The sequence below is a fragment of the Triticum dicoccoides genome, chromosome 1B, assembly GCF_002162155.2.
Source record: "Triticum dicoccoides isolate Atlit2015 ecotype Zavitan chromosome 1B, WEW_v2.0, whole genome shotgun sequence".
NCBI lineage: Eukaryota > Viridiplantae > Streptophyta > Magnoliopsida > Poales > Poaceae > Triticum > Triticum dicoccoides.
In genome coordinates this window covers 566,628,017-566,651,647 of record NC_041381.1, presented here as the reverse complement: position 1 = coordinate 566,651,647, position 23,631 = coordinate 566,628,017, and positions in this window count along the sequence as shown.

Below are 23,631 nucleotides of genomic sequence, written 5' to 3'. Positions count from 1 at the left end.
GTCGTCTGCCAAGTGAACAAGAATTATCAGAGTCCGTTGATGGAAGCTTACGTTGATGAAGTGAGAAAGCTAGAAGAGCACTGTGACGGCCTACAGATGGAACATGTTCCAAGAGCTCAGAACAACATTGCCGATGGCCTGTCAAAGTGCGCCGCACTTAAGTTACCTATGGAACCAGGGATCTTTGTGCTCAAACTGACTCAACCATCTGTAACGCCATCAACTGGACAGAGCAAGAAGAGGAAGTTGATTTCTACTGACTATTTTCCGGCAGAGCTCCCTGAAGCCGCCGCCAGGAAGGCCCTCAAGATCAACACCAAGGGTGCTGAGGAGCAGTATGTTCTGGCAAGCCCTAGGGTTTGTTCCGTTGAAGCAGACGCTCCCGACAAGTTTTGCTCCGGCAAGCTTGCCGGGGAATGTCAAGCTCCGGCTGAGCCACAGGTTCTCGCCGTAGAAGCGGATGTTCCTGCAGCAGCAGATGTGCCTTTAGTCCTTGTTGTCGAGCCGCAAGCTCCAGCATGGGCACAGCAGATTGTCCGTTTCCTTCAGACAGGAGAACTTCCCGAAGAGCAAGAAGAAGCAGAAAGAGTAGCCCGGCAGTCAAGTATGTACCAGTTTGTCGACAACACACTGTACAGAAGAAGACTCAACGGTGTGAAATTGAAGTGTATTCACCGGGAAGACGGACAAAAGCTGTTGGCAGAGATACCTGGAGGCATATGTGGTCACCACATTGGCGCAAGAGCACTTACCAGCAAAGCGTTCCGGCAAGGTTTCTTTTGGCCGACAGCCCTCCAGGATGCAACTGCACAAGTAACCAAGTGTGAAGCGTGCCAGTTCCATTCCAAGCAGATACACCAGCCAGCTCAATCTCTCCAGACGATCCCTTTATCCTGGCCATTTTCGGTCTGGGGGCTCGACATCCTCGGCCCCTTTCCCCGAGCTGTCGGGGGCTTTGAGTACTTGTACCTTGCAATCGACAAGTTCACAAAGTGGCCAGAAGTGGAAGCAGTGAGGAAGGTGACAGCACAGTCAGCAGTCAAGTTCTTCAGGTCGATTGTTTGCCGCTTCGGGATCCCTAACAGGATCATCACCGACAACGGCACGCAATTCACGAGCCGCACCTTCATGCAGTACGTCCAAGATCTTGGCGCCAACATCTGCTTCGCTTCTGTTGCTCATCCGAGAAGTAACGGTCAAGCGGAGAGGGCGAATGCTAAAGTGCTGCGCGGGCTCAAGACCAGGACTTTCGACAGGCTGCGCAAGTGCGGAAAGAACTGGATTGAGGAGCTACCGGTGGTTCTTTGGTCGGTCAGGATGATGCCAAATCGAGCCACTGGCCAGACACCTTTCGCTCTAGTCTATGGAGCAGAGGCAGTTCTCCCCATGGAACTCGTATACGGGTCACCTCGAGTGCTCGCTTATGATGAGCTTGAGCAAGAGCAGTTGCGACAAGATGACGCGCTGCTCCTTGAGGAGGACCGTCTCCAAGCCATTGTACGAGCTGCTCGATACCAGCAAGCTTTGCGCCGCTACCATAGCCGCAAAGTTAATGCCAGAAGTCTCGAGGAAGGTGACCTTGTTCTTCGGCGCGTTCAGTCCGCCAAGAATTCCAACAAGTTGACGCCGAAGTGGGAAGGCCCTTACCGGGTGAAACGAGTCACTAGGCCTGGCGCTGTCCGCCTTGGGACCGAAGATGGCATTCCGGTGAGCAACTCCTGGAACATTGAGCATCTTTGTAAGTTTTACCCGTAAGGCGCGGTTGCCGGAACCTGTTCCGGCAACCACGTTTTGTACAAGTCTTGCCGATGTTGCATGTAATCCTTTGTACGAAGCCAGGCGCAGACCCCGTGCATAAGTAAAGCTCATGTGCTCCGCACATCTTGTCAATTTCATGCTTTCTACTTTTCTTTGCATGCATTATCTGACACTTTGTGCAGCGCCTACCCCCGGTAAGCAATAACGTGCCGTAAGGCCCCATATCTTTATTTTCTCTTCTTTCTCTTTCTCAGAGAAGGAAAGGTTCCCTCGCCCACAAGTTTGCCGGGGGGAAAGGAGAAGATAATGGTGTGGACCAAGCGTCGTTCGAGGAAGTTTCGCCTTACCGGGAAGCAAACGACAAAAAAGCTAAGTTGCTAAAGTTTGAGCAATCAGTTTTAAAATTTTTAAGTTATCTTCCTCAAACGACCGTGCTTTGTATGGAAAACCTGTGCGTGGAGGAACCAACTCATAGCTAGTTGCGCCCTTACTTTGTTTCGAGTCCGCTCAACAACTTAAGTGAGCTGCGACTAGTTGCGACAAGGTTTCTTGTCAGTAGCGGCACCGCCAGCAGGCTGCTAACGTCCCGCACTCAGCGCTCGCGGCTAAGGTGCCTACGCCAACAAGTTCCCTAAAAGCGTAGGGCAAAAACATACAAAGGAAGGAATCAAGTAAAGGAAATAACATGGAAATCGCTACCCAAAATAGAGTCATATTATAAGATAGCTTGTCGCAGCTCTAACAGATTGTTCTCATAACATGACCAGCAGCGACAAGAAAAAGTGAAAACGGGCGGCCTAATCTACGCGATCGCCCTCAACCCTCTTGATCCCGCTCACCTTGTCCACAATGGGTGCGACAAGGGTCTTGAGCGCTTCCAGATCAGCATCCGATGGCAAGGTCCTGAGGACGTTGGTGAGGTTGAGGCCTGGGTTGCGGAAGGCCACCTTCACCAGCACCTTTTGAAGAGCTCCCGTGCAGATCTTGCGTGACTCATCGGCCAGCTGCTTTGGGATCTTCTCCCGAAGTCGCTGGAGGGCCGTCGCCACGCCTTTGAAGAACAAGCTGAGCTTGGCGCTGGGTTGGAGGTGCTCATCGTAGGAGTACCCGAGATCCTCCATCCCCAGCTGCGCCAGCTCCCCGTCGATGGCTGCGGCAACATCCACGAGACCCTCGGTCCAGTGCTCCACGTTCTCCCTAAAAGCGTTCTGGGCGGCAGCAGCACTGGCCAGCAGCGCCTCGTCGGCCTTGATCTTCTCCTTCAAGGCCACCTCCTGCTGCCTAGCACCGTCCAGCGTCTCGGTCAAAGTAGCCAGCTTCAACTCAAGATCCGCGTTGGAGTCCTTGGCGGCGCTAAGCTCCTTGCTCCTCTCGGCGAGACGACCCTGCAGCTCGCCATGGGTGTAGGCGTCCTTCTCGCGCTCACGCTTGAGCGCAGCAAGCTCCTCGCCACTCAGCTTGAGATCGACCTCCAGCTGCGCCACCTTCATCTCCAGCTCCTTCTTGGCGGCCTCGGCAGCTGCTGCAGCATCCTTTGCTTCCTTGAGAGCCCCGCCGAATGTTTGCTCACGCGCGGCAAGCTCCTCCTCGTGGCTGTCAAGGTTAACCTTCCGCTGCGCCAACTCGCCTTCCCGCGCAGACAGCTTCTCGGCAGCAAGCCGCTGTTGCTCTTCAACTTCAGCCTTCTCGAGGAGGAAGGCTTTCTGCTCCTCGGCGAGTTGCTCCCGCTCCTTTGCCAGGGAACGGAGAGCTTCCTGGTTGAGGCCCCGAAGCTCCTCCGCGCGCTTCTCGATGTCCACTTCCGCCTTCGCGACAAGCGCTTCTCAGGATACCAGCTTGGTCTGTCGGGCGCGGTAGAGCAACAACAGCTTCCGCAGCAGCTCCTCCTCCTCAGGCTTGCCGCTGCTGCTGCTCGGCGCGTCGACCAGCGTCAGCCCAGCGGAGGCGAGCAACTCTTCATCAAAAGTTTCTCCTTCGATCGGCGCCCTGGAGCTCGACGCCCAGGGGAGCTTGATGAAGACGCCATCGCCGGCCTTCAAATAGGCGCCGGGCTGGGGCTCTTTGGAGCCTGACGCTGCAGCAGTGACGGAGGGATCGGCGGTCGGCGTAGCGCCTGACACTCCTACGGCCTCGGGGCCGTCAGTGCGATCGCCGGACCCCTCGCCAGCTTCTGCGGCGGCAGCTTTGGCGGCCTCTCCGCCGGCGGGATCATCGGCGCCGGCATCTTCTTCGGTGGCGGCGGCGTCGTTGGTATCGCCGCGCACGTTCTCATCGCCGGCGACCTCGGTTTCCATCGGCTCCGTGGCAGATGGATCTGATGACCGGAAAAGGGAGAAAAGTCAAGCAAATATTCAAAAAGAAAATCAGAAGAAGAAGAACCCAAGGGAAGTTTTCAAGCAAGAGGATTACCTGTACTAGGATCTACAGCCGTGGTCTCCGCCACCGAGGGGTCGCTGGTGCTGTCCCTTGCCGGAGAACTGCCCATTGCCGGAAACTTCTCACTTACCGGAAAATTCTCCCTTGCCGGAGAACGCTCCCTTGCCGGGGAATCCTCCCTTGGCGGTGTAGTCGAAGCAGATGGCATGTCGGGAGCGGCTTCCGGGCACTCCTGGTGAGACTGCTCTGCTCCTACACAAACAAATAGTCAGATGTCAGAAAAGAAAGAGCACCCATGCGCGGCTAACAGTAGGAAGTAAACCATATACTTACGTTGGGGGCTGTGCTGGGGGCTGCTTTGGGGAATAGACGCCGGGTCCGGCAAGGTGGTCTCGGACACACCCCCCCGCTGTCACGGTGGGTTCGTCATCCATGACAATCACCGGGACCTTGGCTCTCTTCACCGCTCTCTGGGCCAGAGTCCTGAAAAGGAATGGGTTCAGAGTAAAGCAAATCAGATACAAGACAAAACAGCAAGAATTGAAGAATTACAAATACAGCAAGGAATCTTACTCTTCCTCTTCCTCGTCGGAGCTGAGCGCGGAGAGGTCGAAGTCCGGCCCACCTTCGGCGCGACATGGCGGAGGAGTAGGTTCCCTTAGCCGCTTGGCGGGAGCAGAAGCGGTGGTTCGGGAGGGCCCCGCTCCAGTTGCCACAGCGGCGTGAGGTGCTCCCACGGCAACAGTGCCTGCCACGGTGGAGCGCATCGCGCGGCGCGGCGGCTGTTGACCCGTCTGCTGCCCCGCTACGTCCACGGCCTTGCGGAGATGCCTTGTTGGTGGAGCTGGAGGCTCCGCTTGCAGCGAGCTGTCTGAACGTTCAGGCCCGACAAGCTCTCCCTCGCCGGCAAGCTCCTCTCGCTCGGCAAGGCTTGCCGCCTCTGCTGCCTCTGCCTCCTCCATGGTGAATCCAAACTCGCCCGCGGCAGCTGCTGCCGCCGCCTCTTCCAGCCTAGTGGCGATGCGCTGCATCTCCGCATCAGTGGTGTCGCGAGTAAGACTCTTCTGTTCATTGGCGCGGACCGGCACTTCTACTAAGCCGTCAAAGAACTCCTGCACGACGTCGTCTGCAGGCTCTTGCCAAGTTGGAACAATTCCATGCGAATCGCATAGCGGGATCATTGCACGGATGCGGTCGAGCGAGGAGTTGTTGCACAGCGGAACGACATCCCTCGGCAACATGAACGCTCCGGGATGTTGAGGATCGCGCTTGAACAGTTCCAGGAGCATCGCGTCCAGTTCCAGGACAGTGAAGTTGAAGTTGAGGCCCGGGCGCAACCTCATGATATCCGCCGCATTCTGGAACTCCCAGGCGGGTCTCCTCCTCTCCTGCAGAGGGGCGATGCGGCGGCGAAGAAAATCTGCGCCAACGGCGCCTACGGTGAGCCCGGCAAGCCTGAGGCGTAGGATCCGGGTGACGGCAATCTTCAGCCTATCGTCTTCCGGGGCCACGTTGCTCCAATCGTTGCCGCGCGCTATTGGGGCTTGGCGCTGGGCGGTAAATGGCTGCGGGTTCTCCTCGACAATCCAACACCAGTCTGCTCTCCATTCCTCCCACTTGCTGCAGAGCTCTCCCTCCAGATAAGTTTCCTTCTTGCCAACTCTCGAGATCCAGGCGATTCCGCCGGATAAAGGCTCCCCTCTCTCAACTCGGGGCATAAAGAAGTGGCGAAAAAGAGCTACATTTGGATAGACTCCGACAAAGTTTTCGCAGAGATGTGCGAAAACTGCCATGGTCAGAACGGCGTTGGGGGTGAAGTCAAGGAGGCGGAACCCGTAGGTGTTCATAATATCGCAGAAAAACTCAGAGAAAGGCGGGCAGAGCCCGCAGTAGAAGAACAACGCGGAGAAGGGATATCCATTCGGAGCCAGTTCCAAAGCGGCAGCTGAGAGTACCTTCGTGCGCGGATGCGCTCGCGTCTCCGTCGACCAGAAGAGGTAGTAATACTCCCTCAGCTCCTTCGCGGCGAGCTGAGGGGGGAAGATTGTCCGCTCCTTTCGCAGCGCCGCGAGCCGCTGCGCCTCGGCCGACTTCACAACCTTCCCGGCTTTCGGAGCCATGGCGGAGGTGGTGAGGGAGATCGATGGCGTTGGTGGTGCCGGTGGCGATGGGGGGCAGAGCGCTGCTCTCTTTCAGCTTTGGGAAGAAGGGGGGAGCGGCAGAGGTTTTTGAGATTGGAAAAGCGACCGGCGAGATGGGCGAACTGCCCCTGTTTCCCCTGCTTATAAAGAGGGAGGGGGCAGGCGTTCCGCCTTTCCGAATAAAGAAACCACCCACGATCTCTCCCACGATGCCGCATTCGATGCATGCCGTTCGAGGAGGGCGCGGTGGATACGGAGTGAAATACGGCATAACCCAGGCCGCGCGTACCCGTGCCCTATTTTGGGCCTGGCCCAACAGCGCTCGGCACCGTGTGTGGCCCAGGCCCGGGGGCTCCTGTCGGTATACTAGAGTAGGGGTACCCTAGTATCCCGAACTTGTGCACGGGCAGTGGCAGCACCCCGCGGCAAGGCTTGCCGGGTGACCACCAAGGTCCTCCGTGGTTCCTGTGGAGCCATTCAAGAACAAAGTATTCAAGCCAAGGATACAAGGCCCCGGCAAGAGGAGCTTGCCGGGAAGGCCGACCAAGGCATCTCAAGGAACTTGCCGCGACGTGCCACGCGTCCCGGCGAGGCCCGGTGAGCGACAAGCTTCCAGACGCGACAAGACAACGACCGCGGCAAGACGCTTGCCGCGGCAAGCTACCACTCTGTACCCGCGCTCCAGCACATCCACCAACGTGTCGCCCTGGGGCCTTTCCAGGCGCGCGTGGCAGGAGGCTGTGCAGCCAGCGGTGCGCGGTGGCAAGCGGCGCTGACAAGATTTCCATCGTGGCGAGCGGTGGCGTCCCTGACGGTCCCTTTTTGCACTATTTGGGCGACGTAGACGGGCATTTAATGCCTTTGTCCCCTGCCGTCAGGGTTAGGTATGATACACTGTACAGGTAGTTGTACCAACCGCAATTCCTTTTCCATTTTTACCCTTGTCTACGTTGCCATCTGTCGGTGACCCCTTTAGCATATAAAAGGAGGCCCATGCGCAACGTAGAGGGGGGTTGGAAGGCAGAAAAACATTCACGCTCGGTCTCGTTAGCAGCTAGTGTGTACTGTAGCACTCAGCGCTCCCGAGCAAGAACTCAATACACTCAGACATGCAGTAGTAGGAGTATTATCTCTCCGAAGAGCTCCGAAGCTGGGTAAACTACTCGTGTGCTCCGCCTCGATCTGCTCTTCGTGCGATCTCCGCCCCTCGCCGAACCGAAAGGGGCCCGGTCCGCCGGCACCATAGGTGTTCGTGGATCAGCTTCCCCGACAGATGGCCGAGCATAGCCTAAACATACTAAAGGGATACAAGCCGGTCAAGCAGACTCTTCGGCGCTTTTCAGAACCCAAGCGACAAGCCATGGGAGAAGAGCTAGCCAAGCTACTCGAGGCCAGATTCATCAGAGAAATAAAACACCCGGACTGGCTAGCAAACTTGGTGATGGTACCAAAGAAGGACAAATCCTGGCGCATATGCGTTGATTTCAAGGACCTCAACAAGGCTTGCCCTAAGGATCCCTTCCCCCTCCCCCGCATCGACCAAATCATCGACGCTACCGCAGGACACGACTCACTGTGTTTCCTCAATGCATACTCCGGATACCATCAGATAAAGATGGCGGAATCCGATCAAGCCGCAACGGCATTTATCACTCCATACGACCCCTTCTGTTTTAACACCATGCCCTTCGGGCTCAAAAACGCCGGTGCAACCTATCAACGCATGATTCAGACATGCCTGGAAACACAAATCAGCAAAACAGTGGAGGCATACGTAGACGAGTGGTCATGAAAACTAGACATGTCGAGTCCTTCATAGATGACTTGAGGGTTACGTTCGACAATCTCCGAACATATGACATCAAGCTCAATCCAGAAAAATGCGTCTTCGGCATACCTGCCGAAAAGCTCTTGGGCTTCATCGTCTCCAATAGAGAAATCGAAGAAAATCCGGCTAAAATCCGAGCTTTGTCACAGTTGGCTACCCCAACAGACCTTAAGAAAATCCAGAAATTAACTAGATGCGTGGCTGCCCTAAGCCGCTTTATCTCCCGATTAGGAGAAAAGGCGTTACCTCTCTATCGCCTTCTTCGATGCACCGACCACTTCGAATGGACGGATGTGGCTACGACCGGAGTGGAAGAAATAAAGGCCCTTTTGGCCGGCAATCCAATCCTGGCCGCGCCAAGTATTGGCGAACCCATGCTGTTATATATAGCTGCAATACACCAGGTTGTAAGCGCGGCGCTCGTCATCGAACGAGAGGCGGACGGACACAAGTTCCCGCTTCAAAAGTCGGTATACTACGTATCCACCGTCCTCACTCCATGCAAATCACGGTACCCACATTATCAAAAGATAGCAGCCGCGGTCTTCATGACATCCCGAAAACTACGACACTACTTTAAAGAGTGTTCAATCACGGTGGCCTCTGAAGTACCACTCAATGATATAATAAATAACCGTGATGCCATGTTCCGAATTGCTAAATGGGCTATTGAGCTCCTCCCGTTCGACATAACATACAAGTCACGGCGAGCCATTAAGTCGCAAGTACTGGCTGACTTCGTCGCCTAATGGACAGAAGCCGAACTCCCTAAAGAGTACGACGTGTACTCCAACTGGATCATGCACTTTGATGGCTCTAAAATGCTGGCTGGTCTGGGGGCAGGCGTTGTTCTGACATCCCCCACTGGAGATACAGTCCAATACGTACTCCAAATACTATACACAGATTCCAACAATGCAGCCGAAAATGAGGCTCTGTTGCATGCTCTTCGGATGGCAGTCTCCATGGCATTCAACGCCTAGAAGTACATGGGGATTCAAACCTTGCAATATCTCAAATAAATGGAGACTTCGACACCAAGGACCCAAAAATGGCAGCCTACCGCAATGTTGTCCTTAAAATGTCAGCTCGGTTTGAGGGGCTCGAATTCCACCACGTGGTCCGAGAAAACAATCAAGTGGCGGATATCCTCGCCCGCATAGGCGCTAAGAGCGACCCCGTCCCACCTAATATCTTCCTGGAAAGGCTATTCAAGCCATCTATGGTGTGTGAAGGGGAGACCGGCAATATCAGTCTTGATCCGAACACAAGCCTAAATCCGAATACTCTGTCATTATCGGAGGCTCCGCCACCGAAATAACACCTTCGGCCCACGTGATCATGGGTGTCATCGCCCCGTGGACAGAACCCTTCTTAGCCTACCTAAATAGGCAAGAACTCCCCGAGGACCAAAATAAGGCACGTTGCATTGTGCGGCGTTCTAAATCCTACAAGGTCCACGAGGGAGAGCTTTATAAGAAAAGCACGACTGGAGTGCTCTAAAGGTGCATCACCGAAGAGGAAGGACGACAGCTTTTGGCAGAAATCCATGCTGGACTCGGCGGCCACCACGCCGTAGCTCGGGCCCTCATAAGCAAGGCCTTCCGTATGGGTTTCTACTGGCCAATAGCCCGAGCGAACGCACAGGACCTCATCCAACATTGCGTCGGTTGCCAGCTTTTTGCAAATCAAAGCCATATGCCACCTACCGCCCTCCCAACAATCCCCATAACTTGGCCCTTTGCGGTCTGGGGGCTCGATATGGTTGGACCCCTTAAAGGAGGAAGCCATAAGAAAAAAAATATTTGTTGGTCATGGTAGATAAATTCACCAAATGGATAGAGGCCAAGCCAGTTAAAACGGCCGAATCCGGACCAGTGATAGACTTTATATCCGGAGTCGTACACCGTTATGGTGTTCCTCACAGCATCATCACTGATAACGGCTCCAACTTTACAGCCGGTGAGGTGAAAACTTGATGCGGCAAGATGGGCATTAAGCTAGATTATGCCTCTGTCTGTCCCCCTCAAACAAACGGACAAGTCGAACGAGCAAATGGTCTTATCATGAGCGGCATCAAACTCAGACTAGTGCGATCCTTGAAGAAATCAGATTCGCACTGGGTAGAGGAGCTCGACTTCGTACTATGGGGGCTACGGACCACACCAAATCGCACAACCGGATAGACACCATTTTTATGGTGTACAGCACAGAGGCAATACTACCCTGTGATATCATTCATGACTCACCTCGAGTGTGCATGTACGAAGAGAGAAAAGCCGAGCCAGATCGGCAGGACAGTTTAGATGCCTTGGAGGAGGAGCGAGACGTCGTGAAGGCCCGTTCTGCATTTTATCAGCAGCAGGCTCGAAGGTATCAAAGCAGAGAAGTACGGGCCAAAACTTATAACATTGGCGAACTCGTTCTACGCCTACCAGAGAAGAAAAAGGAAAAGCGCAAGCCCAAATGGGAGGGTCCCTTCATCATTGATAAAGTTCTCACCGGAGGAGCGTACCGTCTGCGTGATGCATCAGATAATATACTCGAGCCGGACCCATGGAACACGGCCAGACTCCAAAGATTCTACGCCTAGTGTCGAACTTAGTGTTCGTCTCCATACCTCTGCTTTTTTTTAGTTATGTCCTCCTTATTTCTTTCTTTCATTTTTTATATAGCCTTAAAAGCTTCAAGTATGCTTCGACCGCACACTAGTTCCGTGTTATGCGTGCTCAATATACTTGGGGGCTTCTTATACAGAAGTTTAATATATTTATCTTCTGGGCTTCATGCCCACCACATATGCGTTATTTATCCATATGTGGCTTTTTTCACCATTATATGCATCGATATGACTTAAGTTTTGGCCAAGCTGGGTTGCCTGGCTCTTGTGTTTATGCCCTACGTTCCTGTTAATTCGGCTAGGGCATAAAGGGAGCACCTCTGCGATTGTTACTGCCAGGTCAGCCGGATGTGTACCTCAGACTGGGTGAAGCCGAAAGCTAGCGTTCTTAAGGGAATATTTGGTCCGTGAACAAAAGATGTCCTTTACTTATCGCAAAACATGCCCCCAGATGCTTATATCCTGCGTCAGTTTTTGCAGTTTGGACATGCACACTAATGCATGCACACCCAGGGAAAGGAACCCGTAACGGAACTATTCTCCCTGGAAGATGTTTCTTACTACCCATGTAATATAACATAGCTAGTTGGGTACTTGTCTGTTCAAGCACTTATGACCACTACGCCTGGTTTCCACACGTGCCCCGGTTTTTCACATAACTGAGCGGGTATTCGGATACACTCCGGACTGTCGGGTCTGGAGGTCGAAGCAAAAAGGTCCATCAAGACAAATGATTTACAATCCGGCTAGGGACAAAATATGTCCTTTGAAGTACAAAGTCACTTAGACTGGCTAAACTCTTCTTCTATACCATCCAACAGGCTGTCTAGCCTACAATCCTGTTGGGAATACTTTGCGGCTAAAGCTACCTGGTCATATGCCAGACTAACGGGGATCTCTTTCCCATCTGACACTACAGGTCCGACCTCGATCATATGGTTCGGGTCAGTCTTGGTGTAGCGCGTCGTCACCATGGCCCAGGCTTCCCTTGCACCTTATCGGCAGGCCGATATCTTCCACAATCGGAAGCGCCACCGCGCCCCCTTGAGAATCTCGAGAAGCTCTCCCATGCCTCCGGGCAGGGATGCGGACGGCCACAGGGCCTAGGCAATACCCCGCATCACCTGCCGAATTTGTCTGTGTAGCTGTGAGAGTTCTTGGAGAAGATCGCCTGCAGATCCGGGCATCTCCTCTTCAGGACAACCTGTCAGCATACCTACAGATATAATTCTGTTAGCTCGCTTCTTTGCCGAACTGTATAAAGGTTCGTGCAAGCACTCAGTAAAAATGCCGCGTTGAAGCCGCTTATTCTCCTTCTTGGAGTCCGGCAACTAGCCCCGAACATCTTTTAATTCAACATTTAGCCGGGTCTTGGCGTCCTTGAGATCATTATTCTCTTGAATAACCCGTGTAAGCACGCGCTCGCCAGCCTCTCGCTGTCTTTGAGCATGTTGCTCATTTTTCGATAAGATCTCCGGATTGTTTCCGGGATTGTCTGCAGAATCTTCCGTTAGATTTGCGTGCATGCCGAATACTAACTGGTATATGTTAATACACTGTTTCCGATCAAGACAAGTACTACCAGATGAGGCCTTCTTGGACTCCTCCATTCCGGCAACTGTGGCCCGTAGCTGGGCTTTGCACTCCTCCAGCTCTTGAGAGAGCTGGGTATTCTTCTCTGTAAGAACCTATGCATATAATTATCCTTAAATCACTTGTGCCAACTGTTTCAAGTCTCAGGGGCTACTGATATACATACTTATCAGATTTTCTTACCTGTATGTCCTTTACATACTGCTCCGTAGCTCTGGCAAGGCCATCTTGAGCATCTCGGATGTATGCGTCCCCTGAGTTGAAGGCATTGAATGCCTCTTCAGAAAAAGTAGGGTCGCGTAATGTGGCCCGTCGGCGCCTGTGATTCATGGCGCTCTCCACTTCGGAGTTTGTAGACGATAATATATCCGCGTCCTCTATAGGAGGACCGTCCGGCGTCGTCCCTGCGTTAACCTCCGCCCTCGAGTCCGTCTCGGAGTCCGGTTAGTGGAGGTGTGACCCGCATGCTCTCCGGATACAGTCCGGCGAGCACTTTTTCTGTCGGGGAACCATGGACATTATTATATTTTAAGGACGATAATTGTGTAGCAGGTTTTTAATCATACCTCTGTGACGGTGTCTCGGTCCTGACCGCCTTCCTCTTAAGCCAACCTGGCTTCGGTGCTCCTTGTTGATGAGTCACCTCGGGTTCGGTGCAGCATTCCGATGACCTTCCCTGTGAAATGCAATGATAATGCTGTGGGTGAGGTACAAAGAAGATATCCTTCTTGTGAATTGGGACTTCGGTTTTACTTACATGCGATGCAGGGAGTAGGCCAGGGTAATCAGCTATGATGGTCACCAAGGCACCATCATGACTCAACTGATAAAATGTCCTGTCGACGAGCTCCACGAATATGTCGGATCTTCTTCAAGTCCGGGGTCAAGGGCCCGGTCGGGGTCCTCTGGCTGTGGAGACGGGCTATGAACCTCCCTCATAGCTTTTCGTAGTTCCTGCCATGAATTGGCAAAGTAAATATTTGTGATGAGGAATGAAAAGATTGGAATAAAAGGTAGCAGCTCACCCAACTTGGGGGGTTGTACATGGAGAATCCATCCCGTGGCTTAATGCAGATGAACTCCTCTTCTTCTCCTTTAAACAAGTCGGGCAATATTTTCGCCAGAGCGGCGGCGGAGTCCGGACCTTTGCGGCCGCAGCGGGTGGTGTCGTCTTCTCCATTGAAGTTCCACATGGGTTTCCCCTGATACTAAAGTGGTTGTACCCCCCGCATTATGCATATTGACATAACCTCGATTATTGTTAGTCCTGATCTGTCAGCATTTTTATCCTGTCCATCAGGAAAAGGACTTCTCTGTTATCTTCCTCCTGGGGGCTCCGAGGGCGCCAGCTGTGGAGTTTCTTCAACGGGGCAGTTGCAAACTCAGGAAGACCCATCCGAACAGGGTCCGGAAGGGGAATGTCCTCCATATAAAACCACTCCGAAGGCCAGTCTTCGGATGTCTTCTTCGGAGTACCGAACATGTATCCGGTCCCGGCGATGCGCCATATTTCGGCTCCGCCCACTTGATATATTTACCCCTCTTAAGTATGGGGTACAAGGCACAATAGCCTCTTCCATAGCTCGAAATGAGCTTCGCAGCCCAGGAACAACTCGCAAAAGGCGACGTAGCCGGCGATATGTAAAATGGAAGCAGGGGTGAAATTATGCAGCTGGAGGCCGTAGAACTCCAGGAGCCCGCGGAGGAATGGATGGATTGGAAATCCAAGTCCCATCAGCAAGAAAGGGACGAGGCATACCCGCGCCCCCTTGGATGGGTTGGGAAAACTCTCCGCTTGCTCCCTGCCATTGTAGGTGGCTAGTTCGGCTCGGACGAGGACCATGTATGCATGCTGGAGAAACCCCTGGGTCTGCAATTCTACTAAATGTCTGTGGGGAACAGAGCACTTCTCCCAATCGCCTGGCTTGATGCTACGGGAGCGAGAGGAGGATCCGCGACGGTCGGCCATGATGGGATGGATTTTTCAGGCGCGCTCAGATGGATGCTCGCTGGGAGAACATGATGTGATTTGGATCTGAGGATCCCCGTCTCTTTAAAAGGACGATTTACTTTCATGGTCAGGGTGGCAAATGTAAAAATGCCCTGACTTCTCGCATTTGCTCGACACGTGGAGATGGCCATTATTACGGCACAAAAGCCAAGGAGTGCAACGTTGATGGGAAGCCGGACACTGCTCGTCACGATAGCTACTCTGGGGAATTTGAAGAAGAACCCACCTTGCAATGCCGAAGACAATCTGCGTGCCGGACTCATCATCATTCAAGCCTGGTTCAGGGGCTACTGAGGGAGTCCTGGATTAAGGGGTCCTCGGACAGCCGGACTATATACTTTGGCCGGACTGTTTGACTATGAAGATACAAGATTGAAGACTTCGTCCCGTGTCCGGATGGGACTCTCCTTTGCGTGGAAGGCAAGCTTGGCGATTCGGATGTGTAGATCTCCTTCTCTGTAACCGACTCTGTGTAACCCTAGCCCCCTCCGATGTCTATATAAACCGGAGGGTTTAGTCCGTAGGACAAGAACAATCACATCATAGGCTAGTTTCTAGGGTTTAGCCTCTACAATCCTGTGGTAGATCAACTCTTGTAATACTCATATCATCAAGATCAATCAAGCAGGAAGTAGGGTATTACCTCCACCGAGAGGGCCCGAACCTGGGTAAACATCGTGTCCCCCACCTCCTGTTACCATTAGCCTTAGACGTACAGTTCGGGAACCCCTACCCGAGATCCGCCGGTTTTGACACCGACAGGGAGCGCCCTATGAGCTTGTGGGCCCACCATGGCACCTCTAACCCTAATCTCAGCTCCAAAAATACCCAAATATTCCCCGTATACCAGAGGGCACACCAAAAGTACTTTTCCGTCGCCGTAAGCGTCTGTTCTCATGAGATCGCATCTTGGGGACCTTTCTGGCACTCTATCGGAGGGGGATTCAATCACGGAGGGCTTCTACATCAATCTTGCCGCCCTTCCCATGATGTGTGAGTAGTTTACCACCGATCAACGGGTCCATAGCTAGTAGCTAGATGGCCTCTTCTCTCTCTTTGATCTTCAATACAATGTTCTCCTCGATGTTCTGGGAGTTCTATCCGATGTAATTTTCTTTTGCGATGCATTTTGATGTCGCTTGAACTACGTCGATATTTCCCCAAAGAGGAAGGGATGATGCAGCACAACTACGGTAGGTATTTTCCTTAGTGATGAGACCAAGGTTATCGAACCAATAGGAGAACCAAGCAACACTATGTACATGGTACCTGCACACAAAGAACAAATACCTGCAACCCGATGTATTAAAGGGGTTGTCAATCCCTTTCGGGTAGTGGTCCTAGAAATTGTCACATTGACGGGATAAAAATTATAGTAGATTGATAGATGCAAATAGTGACAAATAAAATTCAGCGAGGTATTTTTGGGTTTTTTGATAATATAGATCTGAAATAATAGTGACAAATAAATAAAAAGGCAAATCACAATATACATCTGAAAATATATGATGAGAAAATAGACCCGGGGCCGTAGATTTCACTAGTGGCTTCTCTCGAGAAAATAACATACGGTGGGTAAACAAATTACTATTGTTGGGAAACTGATAGAACTTCAAATAATTATGACGATATCCAGGCAATGATCACTATATAGGCATCACGTCCAAGATTAGTAGACCGACTCCTGCATGCATCTACTACTATTACTCCACACATCAATCGCTATCCAACATGCATCTAGTGTATTAAGTGCATGGAGAAATGGAGTAATGCAATAAGAACGAGGACGTGATGTAGAAAAGATCTATTCATGTAGGAATAGACCCCATCTTGTTATCCTTAATGGCAACGATCAATACTTGTCTTGCTGCCCCTTCTGTCATTGTGAAATAACACCGCACGACCGAACCAATCACAAAGCACCTCTTCCCATGGCAATAAAAATCGATCTAGTCGGCCTAACTAAACCAAAGATTCAAAGAAGAAATATGAGGCTATAAGTAATCATGCATATAAGAGATCAAAAGAAGACTCAAATAACTTTCATGGATAAAATATATCTGATAATAAACTCAAAGTTCATCGGACCCCCAAAAAACACAGCAAAAATTGTTACATCAAATAGATCTCCAAGGGACCATTATATTGAGAATCAAAAGAGAGAGAGAAAGCCATCTAGCTACTAACTACGGACCCATAGGTCTACAGTGAACTACTCACTCATCATTGGAGAGGCACCAATGAGAATGATGAACCCCTCCATGATGGTGTCTAGATTGGATCTAGTGGTTCTGGAACTTGCGGCGGCTGGAATTGTGTTTCATCGACTCCTGTAGGGTATTTGGATTTTTGGGGTATTTATAGAGCAACGAGGCAGTGCGGGAGGCGGCTGAGGTTGGCAGAACCAACCTGGGCCCACCTGTACCCCCAGGCGCATTTCGGTGGGTTGTGCTCCCTGATGTATACTACACAACCTTCTTCTTCTAGACGTTGTTGGGCCTCCAAGTGCATAGGTTTGTAGGACAGTAGCAAATTTCCCTCAAGTGGATGACCTAAGGTTTATCAGTCTGTGGGAGGCGTAGGATGAAGATGGTATCTCTCAAACAACCCTGCAACCAAATAACAAAGAGTCTCTTGTGTCCCCAAGACACCCAATACAATGGTAAATTGTATAGGTGCACTAGTTCGGCGAAAAGATGGTGATACAAGTGCAATATGGATGGTAGATATAGGTTTTTGTAATCTAAAATATAAAAACAGCAAGGTAGCATGCGATAAAAGTGAGCGAAAACGGTATTGCAATGCTTAGAAACAAGGCCTAGGGTTCATACTTTCACTAGTGCGAGTTCTCTCAACAATAATAACATAATTGGATCATATAACTATCCCTCAACATGCAACAAAGGGTCACTCCAAAGTTACTAATAGCGGAGAACAAACGAAGAGATTATTGTAGGGTACGAAACCACCTCACAGTTATTCTTTCCGATCAATCCATTGGGCTATTCCTATAAGTGTCACAAAGAGCCCTAGAGTTCATAGTAAAATAACACCTTAAGACACACATCAACCAAAACCCTAATGTCACCTAGATACTCCAATGTCACCTCAAGTATCCGTGGGTATGATTATACGATATGCGTCACACAATCTCAGATTCATCTATTCAACCAACACAACGAACTTCAAAGAGTGCCCCAAAGTTTCTACCGGAGAGTCAAGATGAAAACGTGTGCCAACCCCTATGCATAAGTTCACAAGGTCACTGAACCCGCAAGTTGATCACCAAAACATACATCAAGTAGATCACGTGATATCCCATTGTCACCACAGATAAGCACATGCAAGACATACATCAAGTGTTCTCAAATCCTTAAAGACTCAATCTGATAAGATAACTTCAAAGGGAAAACTCAATCCATTACAAGAGAGTAGAGGGGGAGAAACATCATAAGATCCAACTATAATAGCAAAGCTCACGGTACATCAAGATCATGCCAAATCAAAACCATGAGAGGGAGAGATCAAACACATAGCTACTGGTACATATCCTCAGCCCCGAGGGTGAACTACTCCCTCCTCGTCATGGAGAGCGCCGGGATGATGAAGATGGCCACCGGTGATGGGTTCCCCCTCTGGCAGGGTGCCAAAACAGGGTCCCAATTGTTTTTTGGTGGCTACAGAGGCTTGCGGTAGTGCAAATCCCGATCTAGGTATCTTTCTGGAGGTTTGGGGATTTATAGGAGAGGTTGGCATCGAGAACAAGTCAGGGGGCCCCACGGGAATTCCATGAGGCACAGGGGCATGCCCCAGGGGGTGGGTGCGCCCTCCACCCTCGTGGGGCCCATGGGCCTCCCCTCCGCTAACTCTTTGTTCCAGTATTTTTTATACTTTCCAGAAGAAATCTCCGTTGATTTTCAATGCATTCCGAGAACTTTTATTTCTGCACAAAACAATACCATGGTAGTTCTGCTGATAACGGCGTCAGTCCGGGTTAGTTCTAACCAAATCATACCAAAATCATGTAGAAATATTATAAACATGGCATGAATATATCAAAAATTATAGATACGTTGGAGACGTATCAACATCCCCAAGCTTAATTCCTGCTCGTCCTCGAGTAGGTAAATGATAAAAACAGAATTTATGATGTGGAATGCTACCTAACATATTTATCAATGTAATCTTCTCTATTGTAGCAAGAATGTTCAGATCCATAAGATTCAAAACAAAAGTTTAATATTGACATAAAAATAATAATACTTCAAGCATACTAACAAAGCAATTATGTCTTCTCAAAATAACATGGTCAAAGAAAGCTATCCCTACAAAATCATATAGTCTAGCTATGCTCTATCTTCATCACACAAAATATTTAGGGACATTTGCATCTGTGCCCCTAACTTGAACCCACTACTCATATTTGCCCCTAATTTTGAAGCATGCTCAAATTTGCCCCTCCGCCGTTAAGTCACTACTCACAAATGCCCTTCCGTACAGTACTGTAGCACTTTCCGTCCAATACTGTAGCACTTTCCGTCTGCTATGGTACACATGGGCCTCTGATTGTCAAAGGCCTTTGACTGGATGGAAGGGCATTTCTGAGTAGTGACTTAACGGCAGAGGGGCAAATTTTAGCATGCTTTGAAATTAGGGACGAATCTAAGTAGGTGGTTCGAGTTAGGGGCAGAAATGCAAATGGCCCAAATATTTAAATCATGCACAACCCCGGTTTGAGCCAATCAATTGTTTCATACTTTAGCATTCTCAAACCTTTTCAACTTTCACGCAATACATGAGCATGAGCCATAGACATAGCACTATAGGTGGAATAGAATGGTGGTTGTGGAGTAGACAAAAAGGGAGAAGATAGTCTCACTTTTTTTCATTATTTTTTATTTTATTTTTTGTCGAAGTCTCATCCCGACTTGTGGGGGAATCATAGTCTCCATCATCCTTTCCTCACTGGGACAATGCTCTAATAATTAAGATTGTCACACTTTATTTACTTACAACTCAAGAATGACAACTCGATACTTAGAACAAAATATGACTCTATATGAATGCCTCTGGCGGTGTATCGGGATGTGCAATGAATCAAGAGTGACATGTATGAAAGAATTATGAAAGGTGGATTTGCCACAAATACAATGTCAACTACATGATCATGCAAAGCAATATGACAATGATGGAGCGTGTCATAATAAATGGAACGGTGGAAAGTTGCATGGCAATATATCTCAGAATGGCTATGGAAATGCCATAATAGGTAGGTATGGTGGCTGTTTTGAGGAAGGTATATGGTGGGTGTATGGTACCAGCGAAAGTTGCGCGGTACTAGAGAGACTAGCAATGGTAGAAGGGTGAGAGTGCGTATAATCCATGGAATCAACATTAGTCATAAAGAACTCACATACTTATTGCAAAACTCTATTAGTCATCAAAACCAAGCACTATGCGCATGCTCATAGGGGAAGGGTTGGTAGGAGTAAACCATCGCGCGATCCCGACCTCCACTCATAAGGAAGACAATCAATAAATAAATCATGCTCCAACTTCATCACATAACAGTTCACCATGCGTGCATGCTACGGAAATCACAAACTTTAACAGAAGTATCTCTCAAATTCACAATTACTCCACTAGCATGACTCTAATATCACCATACTCATATTTCAAAACAATCATAAAGAATCAAATTTCTCATAGTATTCAATGCACTTTATATGAAAGTTGTAATTATATCCCTCTTGGATGCCCATCATATTAGGACTAAATTCATAACCTAAGCAAATTACCATGCTGTTTAAGACTCTCAAAATAATATAAGTGAGCATGAGAGTTCATATATTTCTTCAAAATAAAACCACCATCGTGATGTAAAAGATATAAGTGAAGCACTAGAGCAAATGGCAAACTACTCCAAAAGATATAAGTGAAGATCAATGAGTAGTCGAATAATTAGGTAACGATGTGAAGGCTCTCTAACATTTAAGAATTTCAGATCTTGGGATATTATTCAAATAGAAAGCAAAACAAAATAAAAGAAAATGACGCTCCAAGCAAAACACATATCATGTGGTGATTAAAAATATAGCTCCAAGTAAAGTTACCGATGAACGAAGACGAAAGAGGGGATGCCATCCGGGGCATCCCCAAGCTTAGGCTCTTGGTTGTGCTTGAATATTACCCTGGGGTGCCTTGGGCATCCCCAAGCTTAGGCTCTTTCCACTCTTTATTCCATAGTCCATCAAATCTTTACCCAAAACTTGAAAAGTTCACAACACAAAACTTAAGAGAAAACTCATAAACTCCGTTAGTATAGGAGAATAAATCACCACTTAGGTAATATTGTGAACTCATTATAAATTCATATTGGTGTTATATATACTTTATTCCAACTTCTCTATGGTTCATATCCTCCGATACTACTCATAGATTCATCAAAATAAGCGAACAACACATAGAAAACAGAATCTGTCAAAAACAGAACAGTCTGTGGTAATCTGTAACTCTTGAATACTTCTGTAACTCCAAAAATTCTGAAATAAATTGGTGGACGTGAGGAATTTGTCTATTAATCTTGTTAACAAAGAATCAAATCAAAATTACTCTTCTGTAAGAAAGGACAGCTAATCTCGTGAGTGCAAAGTTTTTGTTTTTTACAGCAAGATCACATTAACTTTCATCCAAGTCTTCCCAAAGGTTCTACTTGGCACTTTATTGAAACAAAAGCTATAAAACATGGTTACTATAGTATCTTAATTATGTGGACGCACAAAAACAGTAATGGTACATATTGGGTTGTCCCCAACAAGCGCTTTTCTTTAATGCCTTTTAAGCTAGGCATGATGATGACAATGATGCTCACATAAAAGATAAGGATTGAAACATAATGGGAGCATCATGAAGAATACGACTAGGACATTTAAGTCTAACCCACTTCCTATGCATAGGGATTTGGTGAGCAAACAACTTATGTGAACAAGAATCAACTAGCACCAAAAGGCAAAACAAGCATAACTTGAAAACTTTAAGCACATAGAGAGGAAACTTGATATTATTGCAATTCCTACAAGCATATATTCCTCCCTCATAATAATTTTCAGTAGCATCATGATGATTTCAATAATATAACCATCACATAAAGCATTATTTTCATGATTCACAAGCATAGAAATTTTACTACTCTCCACATAAGCAAATTTATTTTCATGAATAGTAGTGGGAGCAAACTCAATGAAATAACTATCATGTGATACTTTATTCACATAATCAATTTGAGCATTGAAATCATGATGACAAGTTTCATGGATATCATTACTATTTATAGCATAAATATCATCACAATAATCATCATAGATAGGAGGCATTCTATCATCATAATATATTTTCTCATCAAAGCTCGGGGGACTAAAAATATCATCTTCATCAAACATAGTTTCCCCAAACTTGTGGCTTTGCATATCATTAGCATCATGGATATCCAAGGAATTCATACTAACAACATTGCAATCTTGCTCATCATTCAAAGATTTAGTGCCAAACATTTTAATGCATTCTTCTTCTAGTAATTGGGCACAATTATAGGAATCCTTATTTTCATGAAAGACATTAAAATGATGAAGCATATGAGGCATCCTCAATTCCATTTTTTTGTAGTTTTCTTTTATAAACTAAACTAGTGATAAAACAAGAAACAAAAAGATTCGACTGCAAGATCTAAAGATATACCTTCAAGCACTAACCTCCCCAGCAACGGCGCCAGAAAAGAGCTTGATGTCTACTACACAACCTTCTTCTTGTAGACGTTGTTGGGCCTCCAAGTGTAGAGGTTTGTAGGACAGTAGCAAATTTCCCTCAAGTGGATGACCTAAGGTTTATCAATCCATGGGAGGCAAAGGATGAAGATGGTCTTTCTCAAACAACCCTGCAATCAAATAACAAAGAGTCTCTAGTGTCCCCAACTCACCCAATACAATGGTAAATTCTATAGGTGCACTAGTTCAGTGAAGAGATGGTGATAAAAGTGCAATATGGATGGTAGATATAGGTTTTTGTAATCTGAAAATATAAAAACAGCAAGGTAGCAGGTGATAAAAGTGAGTGAAAATGGTATTGCAATGCTTCGAAACAAGGCCTAGGGTTCATACTTTCACTAGTGAAAGTTCTCTCAACAATAATAATATAATTGGATCATATAACTATCCCTCAACATGCAACAAAGAGTCACTCCAAAGCAACTAATAGCGGAGAACAAACAAAGAGATTATTGTAGGGTATGAAACCACCTCAAAGTTATTCTTTCCGATCAATCCATTGGGCTATTCCTATAAGTGTCACAAACAGCCCTAGAGTTCCTAGTAAAATAACACCTTAAGACACACATCAACCAAAACCCTAATGTCACCTAGCTACTCCAATGTCACCTCAAGTATCCATGGGTATGATTATATGATATGCGTCACACAATCTCAGATTCATCTATTCAACCAACACAAAAAACTTCAAAGAGTGCCCCAAAGTTTCTACCGGAGAGTTAAGACGAAAACGTGTGCCAACCCCTATGCATAAGTTCACAAGGTCACTGAACCCGCAAGTTGATCACCAAAACATACATCAAGTAGATCACGTGATATCCCATTGTCACCACAGATAAGCACATGCAGGACATACATAAAGTGTTCTCAAATCCTGTCACATCCTAGTTAGCCATGCATTAGAGTGTTGCATCATGTTTACTCTTTCATCAGAAACCTGAAATGGGGATGACAGAACCCCCAGTCCCCTCTGAATCCAATTAGGGTTTACTAAAAACTTTTTCAATGAACCTGAAATGCCCTTCTAAAATGCCCATCATTTTTGTCTTGGTTTAGAACCTCTGCCAAAAGTGGTGCACATTTTCCTAGGCCAGCTTAGGGTTTTTGAATTAAATCATTAATATTTGAATTTGGGCATTTAAAATTATATAAAATATTTAAATGCTCAAATATCTCCAAACTAAATGTTTCATGTTGGAAATAATCCAACTATGGACCAGGAGTAGTTTGGTGATTTTAGGAGTAGCCTAAGTATTTTATTTAATTCAACAAAGCTGCAGAAGTATTAAAAAAACAGAAAACAGAAAGAAATGGAAAAAGCTTACCTGGCGCCTGCTCCCGGCCCACCTGCCGGCCCAGCCCAGCGCCGCTCCAGCGAGCTGCTTGCCGGCCAGGCAGGCAGGCAGGTGCCCGACGGCGACCGCAGCGCGCGCCACGCACCTGCTCGCCGCCTCGCCGCTCCCCGCGCCCGGTGACGTCGTGGA